Genomic DNA, 8,483 nt, shown 5'->3' on the forward strand with positions numbered 1-8,483 from the left:
GCCTCCCAAAGTGCTGGGATTACAGGCTTGAGCCACCGCGCCCGGCCCAGAGTGATTGTTTTTAATCATAAATCTGATCACATCATCCTCCTGCTGACCCATCCTGCACTGTGCGTGGGACCCCGTCCTACAGGGCTAACCCAGCTGGGGTCCTGGCACCTCTCTGTACCCCTAGGATGTGCTGCTGCCCCTTGCCCTCTGCATCCATAGGCAATCTCACTGTTTCTCAGACATGCTGAGCTCACTCCTGCCTCAGGGCCTTTGCATATGCCCTTTCCTCTCCTGGAGTGTTCTTCCTCCACTGTCCAGATGGTTCACACCCACTTCCTTCAGATGCCACGCATGTGTCCCCTCGGCTGACAGGCCTACCCTGACCTCTCCCTAAAATAGGCTTTCCTGCCATCTCACTCTTCTTTTTAATCAGCTTCAGTTTCCTTCTTATGCTTATTACCTGAAATTGTGTTATACATTTATTATTTTACTTATTTATTTTCTGTCTCCCTTTCTCCCATGTCAGCCTCATGAGGGCAGGACTTAGGCTTTCTTGTTCACCATTGTATTCTGGAACAGTGTCTGGCACACAGCAAGCATGCAATAAATATTTGAATATTTATTTTAAAAAGCTATTGGTTGGGTGTGGTGGCTCATGCCTATAATCCCAGCACTTTGGGAGGCCAAGGCTGGCAGATCACCTGAAGTCAGGAGTTAGAAACCAGCCTGGCCAACATGGTGAAACCCGTCTCTACTAAAAATACAAAAATTAGCCAGGCATGGTGGCACGTGCCTGTGATCCCAGCTACTCAGGAGGCTGAGGCAGGAGAATCACTTGAACCCAGGAGGTGGAGGTTGCAGTGAGCTGAGATCGTGCCACTGCACTCCAGTCTGGGTGACAGAGTGAGACTCCATCTCAAAAAACAAACAAAAAAATAGAGTTTTCTCTATTACACAAATTGGAGGGTTTGCACTGAGTGTTGTATTTATCCTCTATCCAGTCTTATCTTGGAGCACAAAGCAAAAAGCGGCAGCATCCTCCACTGTCTCTGCAAACTTAGGCCTGAGCAAGAGGGCTGCCTGCTTGCTTCCATGTAGCCAGCGAGTGTATTTACAGGGCCAAGTATAGAGGGAGAAGGGGGTGGCACATGGATGGTTTTGTTTAACTGGAAGACAGTGTGTAGACTGGAACTAGCGTTTGAAGATGTTGAGAGCTGTGGATCATGGGCAAGAAAAGCTCTGTTCTGTGACTGTGGGGCAGGAGGAGGAAACTGATGCTTCTGAGGGTGAGCGCGATGAGATAACATGCCTGTGTATGGGCCTCAGGTTAGACAGTGCTGAGGTCTCCTGTCCCTAGGCATCCAGCTGGGTGCTACGGCTGTGGCTCCTGTCTCCTGCAGCCCTGTCAGGGCCCAAGGCCTTCCCTGTCAGCACTTGCTGCAGCCTACTCACTGAAGTTGTGTTCTGGGTGGGTGTGTAGAATACTCGCACTCCTACTTGGGGCATCAGGGAGCTCTCTAGCAATTTCTTCTGCACCTAGGGAGAGCCCACTGCTAAAAAGGCCTGGTCAAATCCTCAGGTGTACATGGACGTCAAGATTGGGAACAAGCCAGCTGGCTGCATCCGAATGCTCCTGCGTTCCGATGTCGTGCCCATGACAGCAGGTGAGCAGGATGCCATGGTCAGGACAGCGGGACACTGGTGACTGAGCAAGATGGGGAGGAAGCTACCTGGAGTCCTGGGCCCTTAACACTATTTCCATCTGAGGCATCTGAGATCCTAGCATTTAGTAACATGAGGCACAGCAGGCATTGTTGAAGCTCTATAAAGGCTTAGAGCCATTAGAAAGAATAGGCAACTGAAAGTATAAACAGTTTTAATTATCTTCTGGTTTGATTTTATTGTTGGGTTTTTTTTTTTTGTAATTTTATTTGGATATATTTTCAAACTTACAGATATATAGAATAAGAATTCTGTAAGAATATTTCAAGGGGCCAGGTGCAGTGGCTCACACCTGTAATCTCAGCACTTTGGGAGGCCACGGTGGGAGGATCACTTGAGGCCAGGAGTTTGAGCTCAGCCTGGGCAACACAGCAAAAGACTCCATCTCTACAAAAAATACAAAATTAGATGGGTATAGTGGGATGTGCCTGTAGTTCCAGCTAGTTGGGAGGCTGAGACAGGAGGATTGCTTGAGCCCAGGAGGTTGAGGCTGCAGTGAGCCATAATTGCACCACTACACTCCAGTCTTGGCAACAGAGCAGGGCCTTGTCTTAAAAAAAGAAAAAGAAAAAAAGCATAGTTAGAGGAATTCTTATATATTCTTTACCTATTCATTAATTTCCTTTTTTTATCCTGTATGGTTTATCATTTTCTTTACGTACATTGTACACAGATGCGTATATGTATTTTTTCCCTGTTCAATTGAGAAGTTGAAGACCATGCACCTTTACTCCTAAATACTTCAGTATATATTTCCTAAGAACCAGAATATTCCCTTGCATAATCAGAGTATAGCTATCAAAATTATAAAATGTAACATTGAGTGATGAGCCATATTCAAATTTTATCACTTGTCCCAATATTGTCCTTTATAGTAATTTTTAGCAATTTTTTTTCCCTGACAAGGATTCCCACATTGATTTAGTCGTCAAGTCTCTTCAGTCTTATTTGAAACCATTTCTTAATTTTTCATTGTCTTTTTTGATCTTGACATCTTTGAAAAGAATAGGCCAGTTGTGTTTAAGGATGCTTCTCAGTTTATATTTGTCTAGTGCTTCCTCATGATTAGATGTAGGTTATGTGTTTTGGCAGCAACAGCACAGAAGCAGTGTTGTTAGTGCATCGTATGAGGAAGTACATGATGTCAGTTCAGATGTTTGCGATGTTAATTTTGTTGACTTGGTTAAGGAGTTATTTGCCAAGTGTCTTCACTGGAAAAAAATGCAATTTTTTTTTTTTTCTTTGAGACAGGATCTAGTTCTGTTGCCCAGGCTGGAGTGCAGTGGTGTGATCACGGCTCACTGCAGCTCACTGCAGCTTCAACCTTCCAGGCTCAAGTGATCCTCCCAGCTCAGCTTCCCAAGTAGCTGGGACCACAGGCATGCACCACCATGCCCAGCCAATTTTTTATTATTTTTTTGTACAGATGGGGGTTTCACTGTGTTTCCCGGCTAATTTATATATATATATATATTTTTTTTTTGTAGAGATGGTGGGGTTTTGCCATGTTGTCCAGTCTGGTCTTGAACTGGACTCAAGTGATCCTCTCACCTTGGCCTCCCAAAATGCTGGGATTACAGACATGAGTGACCGCACCCAGCCAGAAAAGTACTGTTTTTAAGGGTATCAATCAGAAGCTAAAAGTTTGTCTCCTTACTATTCAGCTCATCTCCCAGAGGTAGCTAGTATTGACAGTTGTGTTTTCCTTTTTTCTTAAATATTCATGAAGACCTTTTTTTTACCCATAATCTTTTTTGTTGTAATCTAGCTTTTAAAAATGTTTCTTAAAGTCATAATTACACATAGTTTAAAGAAAATCGTTCTGTAATAAAACATTCTTCTGCCCCCCACCCAACATCATTTTTCTGCCCTACCAGAGGCAACATTCATTTCTTTTAACTATTTTAATTATTTGGGCTTTTATTGCTATGTCTCTGAAAAATATACTCATGTAACTGTTAGTAATTCCAGGCTGGAGTGCCATGGCATGATCTTGGCTCACTGCAACCTCCTCCTCCCGGGTTCAAGTGATTCACCTGCTTCAGCCTCCCAAGTAGCTGGGATTACAGGCGCCTGCCACGATGCCCGGCTGGTTTTGTATTTTTAGTAGAGACAGGGTTACACCATGTTGACCAGGCTGGTCTCGAACTCCTGACCTCAGGTGATCCACCCACCTCTGCCTCCCAAAGCGCTGGGATTACAGGTGTGAGCCATGGCGCCTGGCCTCCCTCCTCTACTATCCATTTTAGATACCTCTCATCCTTACCTCAGCTGGCTCCTCTGCTAATCTAAATGGCTTATCTGCTGGGGTGACCTAGACCTTTGTCTGTGGGGATTTGAGCTCCTGGTCATTATATACCTTCTCAGGTCATGGCTGCCTAGCACAATTGGATAGGGGAGTCCAAGTGTTTATTCAGTTGTCTTAAGAGCAGTTTATAGAAAGTCCATCTTTGCCCCAGTGATTTAAGATGCCAAGCTTTATGAAATACTTAATATACTTAATTCCTTTACATATATATATATATATATTTTTTTTTTTTTTTTTTTTTTAAAAAGGGCCACTCTTGTTGCCCGGGCTGGAGTGCAATGGCATGATCTCAGCTTACTGCAGCCTCCGCCTCCCGGGTTCAAGTGATTCTCCTGCCTCAGCCTCCTGAGTAGCTGGAATTACAGGTGCATGCCACCACACTTAGCTAATTTTCTGTATTTTTAGTAGAGACAGGGTTTCACCGCGTTGGTCAGGCTGGTCTCGAACTCCTAACCTCAGGTGATCCACCTGCCTTGGCCTGCCAAAGTGCTGGGATTACAGACCTGAGCCACCACACCTGGCCTATGTATATATTTTAATAGAGATGAGGTCTTGCCATGTTGCCCAGGCTGGTCTCCAACTTCTCTGCTCAGGCAATCCTCCTGCCTTGGCCTCCCCAAGTACTGAGATTACAGATGTGAGCCACCATGCCCAGCTGAAATACTGAATTTTCATACGTATCTGGGTCTATTTCTGGACTTTCTCTTCTTTTCACCTAGTCTGTTCAATCTATTTGTGTGCCACTTCCACAATTAAGCATTTAGTTTAAATAAAGGTACTATGTACTTTTTTTGATTTGGAGAGCTGGAGTTTGCGGGGGGTGTGTGTATTTTATTTCAGAGACAGGGTCTCACTTTGTCACCTAGGAGTGTGCCACCACACCTGGCTAATTTCTGTATTTTTAGTAGAGATGGGGTTTTGCCGTGTTGGCCAGGCTGGTCTCGAACTCCTGACCTCAGGTGATCCACCCACCTCAGCCTCCCAAAGTGCTGGGATTACAGGCATGAGCCACCATGGCTGGGACCCAACTAATTATTTGTGTTTTTGTAGAGATGGTGTGTTACAGAGAGCTGGAGTTTTAATGATCTAGTTAGATATTCTTACCTCAGACCTTTCCCTTTCTCAATCCCAGAGAATTTCTACTACCCGCGCACCCATTTAAAGGACTCAGCTTCAAGAGAAGCAGCTTCCACCGCATTATCCCCCAGTTTATGTGCCAGGGCAGTGATTTCACAAACCACAGCGGCACCAGGGGCAAGTCCATCTACAAGAAGAAGTTTGATGATGAAAACTTTATCTTCAAACACACAGGACCAGGTAGGAACTACTCATCTGTGGTGACAAGGGAGGCTGGGTAAGGGCAGCTGGCTGTGCAGGATGGAAGGATGAGCCGTGGTTCTGGCTGAGAAACGGAGTCTGGAGGAGACCCAGCCACCAGCCACAGAAGGACCGTTCAGCCTTGCTAGGGTGGAGTTAACTTTGGGCTTTGAAAAGCTTTTTTTGTTTTTTATTTTGGCTTATTTCAGTTCCCATTTGTCTCCTTTCATTAAAAGAGGAAGACACATAAATGCCTGGGTCTGCTCCTACAGTGGTGTCTTGTTATTGTTTTTGTAACTTTTTATTTTATGTAATGTCAAGCTCACGGAAGAGTTACAAGAATATTATGATGAACCCCACATACCTTTGCTCGCATTTACTCAGGTTCACCAGTTGTTTATATTGGTGAACATCATTTCCTATTTATTCTCCTTCTGTATATATTTATAGACAGTGTGTATTTTTTTAGAGCCATTTGAGAGTAAGTTGGAGAGTTCATGTTCATCCACCACTAAATACTTCAGCTTGTATTTCATAAGAAACAGGGTATTTTTAATATTACCAGGACATAGTTCTCAAAATCAGAAAATGAACACTGCTACAATACTATTCTCTCATCTGCAGTGCATATTCAGATTTCCTCATGTGATACCACATCATCCTTTTGGGGGTTTTCATGGTTGGCACATGTCCTAGACTCATAGATGCACTGCCCATCCACCCGCACCACAATGCCCTGTTGCCTCACTCACATCCCACGCACCGTCACTGGACACACTCTCCTTCCTCTTGTGAAGGAGCCTGCTGCCTCTGTCTCATGCTCCTTACCTAGTGCAGAACTCAGTGTGCTGGAGAAAAGCACAGCCCTGAGCTATCTGGTCCCTCTTGAGTTGAGGGGCTCAGGTCTTAAGGGCACCTTGAGCAATACCCAGTGGTCCTCCCAGATTGCTGGAAGTACTTGTCATCCATGGTCTGAATGGAAAACACACCTTTTCTTCACTCCTCAGCCCTCCAGCATTGCTTCATACACTCTCCCTCTCAACTGATGGTGTCACTTATTTATAGAAACAATCATAAGAGAACTATTTAGTCTTCCCACAGCCAGATCTAATCCCCTGCCTGCATCATTCTCTCCTGCCTGGCCTGCTTGCCTTCCTGTGACAATGGTGGCCTCCCTCTTCTCTTACCTTTTGCCCCATGGTGTCTTCCCTCAGTCTCTTCCCTTGTCTCTTCCTCCTCCTAGTCTCTAAATTTTTGGAGGGACCCAGTGCTCACCATGGCTTTTCTTTATCTGTATTCACTCTTGTTTTTGTTTTTGTTTTTGTTTTTGTTTTTTTTTTTTTTGAGACGGAGTCTCGCTCTGTCACCCAGGCTGGAGTGCAGTGGCCGGATCTCAGCTCACTGCAAGCTCCGCCTCCCGGGTTCACGCCATTCTCCTGCCTCAGCCTCCCAAGTAGCTGGGACTACAGGCGCCCGCCAACACGCCCGGCTAATTTTTTGTATTTTTAGTAGAGACGGGGTTTCACCGTGTTAGCCAGGATGGTCTCGATCTCCTGACCTTGTGATCCGCCCGTCTCGGCCTCCCAAAGTGCTGGGATTACAGGCTTGAGCCACCGCGCCCGGCCCTCTGTATTCACTCTTTACCTTAATAGTTCTCACCCTTTTAGCCTAGCACCTGCCTCTTACAGCTCATGCTCTAGTGTGCTGAGATGGAAGTCTCAGCTCTATACCCTTCCAGTGAATGCCTAATTAAAAACACGGTATTGGCTGGGTGCAGTGGCTCATGCCTGTAATCCCAGCACTTTGGGAGGCTGAGGTGGGAGGATTGCTTGAACCCAGGAGTTTGAGACCAGCTTGGGCAACATGGCAAGACCCCATCTCTACAGAAAATACAAAAATCAGTTAGGCATTGTGGCGAACACCTGTAGTCCCAGCTACTCAGGAGGCTGAGGTGGGAGGATGGCTTGAGCTGGGGGAGGTGGAGGTTGCAATGAGCCAAGATTGCACCATTTGGACTCCAGCCTGGGTGATAGAGTGAGACTCTGTCTCAAACAAAAAACCCCACAGTATTATGCCATAGTTGTAATATAAAGGGAAATTAAAGGAAAATAATTTGTAATAACATAATATGCATTTCAGTATTCAAATGCTTGGACACAACTACATGTATGAAGTACTTGAACATGTGTACTTATGCCTAGAGCCGCACTTGGTAGTGTGGATTGATTCAGGTATGTTGTTTTGGCAGAATCAAAGTAACATGATGTTTTGAAATAGTAAAAATCTCTTAGTAAAATTCTGAACAAAAAGAAATGAAAAAAATTGATACAAAAAAATTATTTGGATTTATATGGAACGTGGAGTTAGGTTCTAGGCTCAGATCATTATAAATAGATTTTTCTTATCTACGTGAATGTTATTCAGGGCTTTTGAAAGTACAGGTTTTAGAATAACTCTCCATTAGGTAGGAGACTGCAGGACATCTAGAGCCCTCCCTGATCCCTTCCTTCTAATGCCAGTAGCACCCTATTACCACCAAAAATAGACTGCAATTTCTGGTAGCCCCTAGGGGGCAGTATGACACCACTGAGAACCCATGCCCTGGGCAATCACGCTGCCCAGTCCCAGGACTTTCAGTGAAATCACTGAGTTAAGTTTGTCCACATGGGTCTCCATGCTGATGGCTCCCTGAGTTCCAGACTCCTGTCCAACCACCTACCTGTCACCTTTGCTGGATATCCCACAAGCATCTCACACTTCACATGTCCAAAATGTGGCCTTGGCCTTCTCCTCCACACCCTTCCTCCCCCTTTTCTCTGTTTCAGTAAATGACTCCACCATCCACTTAGCTGCTTGGTCATAAACTTAGGAGTCATCATGGACTCCTGTGTCACCTACAGGTCACATCTATCTGACTTCATGTCATCTCCTGGCCCAGCCACTCTTCACCCGTCCACCATGACCACCAAGTCCTGTTTCCAGCCTGGTTGCTTCACCCTCATAGTCTGATCTTCACCTGGCAGTCAGAGTGATTTTTTTTTTTTTTTTTTTATGATTATACATAATATTGAACTCGGAGCTACCCAGTATCCATGACAACATTAAGAAAATAAAATAAATCTAAAAATGTTGTTTCTCAGGAGGA

The 8,483-nt window shown here is 45.0% G+C and overlaps 1 pseudogene; it reads left to right on the forward strand.

The window, feature by feature from the left end:
* Positions 1-8,483, forward strand: part of LOC105521420 — a 22,832-nt pseudogene that overhangs the window by 12,264 nt on the left and 2,085 nt on the right.

Source organism: Colobus angolensis, unplaced genomic scaffold (assembly GCF_000951035.1).
Source record: "Colobus angolensis palliatus isolate OR3802 unplaced genomic scaffold, Cang.pa_1.0 Scaffold4, whole genome shotgun sequence".
Classification (NCBI taxonomy): domain Eukaryota; kingdom Metazoa; phylum Chordata; class Mammalia; order Primates; family Cercopithecidae; genus Colobus; species Colobus angolensis.